The sequence below is a fragment of the Lissotriton helveticus genome, chromosome 2_1 (genome assembly GCF_964261635.1).
Source record: "Lissotriton helveticus chromosome 2_1, aLisHel1.1, whole genome shotgun sequence".
NCBI lineage: Eukaryota > Metazoa > Chordata > Amphibia > Caudata > Salamandridae > Lissotriton > Lissotriton helveticus.
The window spans coordinates 1,927,340,755-1,927,344,682 of record NC_136059.1 but is presented as its reverse complement, the minus strand read 5'-3'; the positions used below and the strand labels follow the sequence as shown (position 1 = coordinate 1,927,344,682).

General features: G+C 41.8%; 1 pseudogene; it reads right to left on the bottom strand.

The window, feature by feature from the left end:
- Positions 1–2,366: 2,366 nt before the first annotated feature.
- On the bottom strand, positions 2,367–3,084 carry LOC144819976 (sorcin pseudogene; annotated as a pseudogene).
- Positions 3,085–3,928: the final 844 nt, after the last annotated feature.

The window sequence follows — 3,928 nt, the reverse complement described above, 5'->3', positions numbered from 1 at the left end:
CCTCTCGCTCACCAAGGACACGAGCACTGCCAAAACCAACCTCTACGAAGGAATGGGCCGTCGCCGACTGGATGAGGAACAACCGTATGAGTCTGAACTCGGACAAGATGGAGGTCCTCATCCTCGGTTTCACCCACTCAGCCTGGGATGACTCCTGGTGGCCGACGGCAGTAGGAGCCCCCCCTACACCCACCTACCACGCACGAAACCTGGGGGTCATCCTCGACTCCACACTCTCCATGACAAAGCAGGTCAATGCAGTCTCCTCCTCCTGCTTCAACACCCTCTGCATGCTTCGCAGGATCTTCAAGTGGATCCCCACCACAACTAGAAGGATGGTCACCCAGGCCCTCATCAGCAGTAGACTGGACTACGGCAACGCACTCTACGCAGGAGCCCCGGCCAAACTCCTGAAACGGCTCCAACGCATTCCAGAACGCCTCCGCGCACCTGATCCTAGACATCCCGCACCGCAGCCACATCACACCCCACCTGAGAGACCTGCACTGGCTCCCCATCAACAAGAGGATAACCTTCAAGCTCCTCACCCACGCACACAAGGCACTCCATGACACCGGACCAGCATACCTCAACAGCCAACTCAGCCTCTACACCACATCCCGCCAGTTCCGCTCGGCAGACCGTGCCCTCACCACTGTCCCCCGCATCCGTAGAGTGATCGCCGGCGGCAGATCATTCTCCCACCTCGCCACCAAGACATGGAACACCCTCTCCATCCACCTACGGCAGACCGAAGGCCTCCTAACCTTCAGGAAACTCCTCAAGACCTGGCTCTTCGAACAGTAGCAGCGTCCCCCCCCACCCCAGTGCCTTGAGACCCTCACGGGTATGTAGTGTGCTTTACAATTGCTATGATTGATTGATTGAATGACAAATATTGGGGTCTTGTTCATGGAAATATGATGTATATTGTCAGTACAGGTTTACCGGTTTTCGCTTATGGTTTGAGCAATACCCAGCTACCCATCTGTCATGAGTGAGTATGGTTTTGTAGTTCTGAAACATAGGCCTGCCACGGGACCCTCCAGACCACTACAGAAGTTTTTAAGTTCTACCTGTCGTGGAACATTTGTTTGCCAAATGCCCTGAGATTTATATTCCAGGGAAGAATATAGAAGTCAATGAGTCTTTGCTCCTTTACAAAGAATGGCAGCTGGACACCAGTAAAGTTTGAAATATTTGCTATGCTGGGTCCCTTTTACAGCCAGTTTGATAAAGGTATTGAAATTAATGGCTGATCTTGTTTGGCAATCCTTTCCCCAAGAGGTTTGAGAGTAGTTGTCCTGTTATTCAGTTTCTTCTTAAGTGACAAGGGTCAGTCATTTTTGCACCTTGGCCCATGATCTCACATACAGATCTCACATACAGTCAACACAGTAGTCTGAAACTTCAACTTCGTTTTGAGTGCCAGCTGATTATAAGATAAAAGATCTTTTGGAAACATTTCTTTCTCAAGCAGAATTACATAGATTTTTCTATTGATTTTGATCAACTGTTAAGTTAGTTTGTCCCTTATATGTATGTATCTTAGTATCGGGAAATATTGACACTTAATAAATGGAGTATTCTGTGTGTGTTGATATGTACCAAGAAATATGAAAATAGTATTGGTTTTCCCTAGTGTCTTTAAAGCCTTTACAAAGGTTGGATGCCCTTTAAATAGTATATATCATGCGAGAGAGCTCAGTACAAATCAAGCTTTACATGTTTTCTCAGTAGGATAATACTTTATTACCAAGAAAACATCTTATAGAAATACATAGCTTCCATTATCAAATTACACATATATATTATCAATTAAAACAGTTTTGCAGTGAAACCTTCATGCTTTTACTCAAATCACAAAGCAGCATTGATTAATTTGACTAAAAAGATACACAGTAAATAATTCATACAAATACGTAATATCCATCATACAATAGATATTTAACAAATTAGAACTGACCCAATTGAAAGCAGAACCTTTACGTTCATCACACATGACAACAGACTATTATAGATATTCTGCTTTAAGCAGACATCTTTTTTTTTATTGTATTTTTTTTCACTTTGAGTTGCTTTAATAATATGTGAAAAAATGGCTCAATGGGTTACAAAAATATTGAAAACGCTACACAAGGAGTAATAACTACAAAATATAAAAAAACAAACGAGGTAATTACAAAAGAAAAATCGACCCAAGGAATGGAGGTCATATGCCGAGGGATATAAGGAATTTACATACGAAAACCCCATTTGATATTTGTTTTATAAAATTGAAGGAATATATTGTACACGTAGCACTAAAATCTTGATAAAATGCCTAACATGAAGCAGCAAGATTTTAACAATTTGGAAATAATTTCCTAGAATCTAGACATAATCTGGAATGTGATGCATGCTCATCCACACCATCGTCCGACGTTAGATACTCATAACACACAGTATGAAATCATCATATGAAAATGTTACTACTCCTTGTTGGGCTTGATCACGTCTTCGAAAAGTTTCAGTGAGAGATCGGAGTTTGACACAGCAGGCAACGTAATCATCAAATGTAATCCTTCCATTGTTACTGTATCTTTTTGCAATAGCATTAAATGCTTGAGGACTCAATCTAAATCTCATGCTTTCAAGGGCTCTCTGAAGCGCCGGAAAGTCTACTGTTCCACTTCAGTCCGCATCAAATGAATGAAATTCTGCCTCCAACCATTTAATGCTGCCCAAAGTTCCTTGAATTCGTTAAAGCCCATTTTGCCAGACATATCTCTATCCAGCATTGAGATCATGAGTCTGCAGGTCTCCAGATTAAAGGGTTTGTAGGAACCAGCAATGCCGGACGGAGTCAAGCACCTTTGAGGTTCATCCGCATCTATTTGTCCATCCTGACCAGAGACAGTAGCAAAATATTGATACATGGGATCTTGAGGCTGACCGCATTGAGGTCCTCCTGGAGCGCCGCCATACTGCTGGGGTGCCTGCTGCTGCTGGTAGTATCCGCCGCCGGGATAGGCCATGCTGAGTAATGATTGGGGTGCGGGTCAGGGAGTTAAAAGTACAGCAACTGAAGAGCAATGACTAGTAAGGCACTTTAAGCAGACATCTCTTGGACTTTCAAACATTTCAAATCTGAGTCTTCAACGTTCATCTTTATTGATTAACATAACATATTTTGCATTGCAATTGTCATGTCTAAGGTTTTCATTGTGCATAATGTGACTTGTACCTTTTTTCTAGTTTTGATTTCATACTTCACTAGGAGTGACCGAAGAAACCTTTTCCGCTCACCCACAAAGAAAGTAGAATCCAGAAAGAGATAGACTAGAGAATATTTGTTTGTAATCCCCACAGACAGAAACTATTGTCCTCAGTGACTCTTACTCTAATTCCAGATATTCTCCAGCTTGGGTCAGTTCCTATCCAGAGTTTGTGAATGGTACTCTGCATATGCCTGTCTGGGACCCAAGTTAAATTTGGAAAGGTTTCCTGTTCACCCAAATGTTCAATAAAGTAATATGCAGAACCCTTTAACAAATGGTAGTCTCTAATTAATGTTCCCTCCACTCTTCAAATTATTTAGAGGTGAGACATCTTCAATATTAAATATGTCTGCTATCATTTCGAGATTTGATAAGCAATTTTGCTAGGTCTTCAGAAATGAGCATTGAGTCATTCACAGTTAGGGTAAAGAATTTACCTTCTTGTCTATTTGCTACCCTAAATAAAAACCTTAACGTTCTAGTTGCAGTAATAATAACCAAGATTGTAAGCCAATGTCCTTGCTGGCTGCTTGAAGCATTACATTTTGTGGGAGAACAAAAAGAGTTTTTAGACACAAACTGTCAAACAGTTTCCTTTTAAGTCTCGGATGTAAAGTAAGTCCTCTGCATCTGTGGTATTAATTGTCCAGTTATGGAAATGTTTTGAG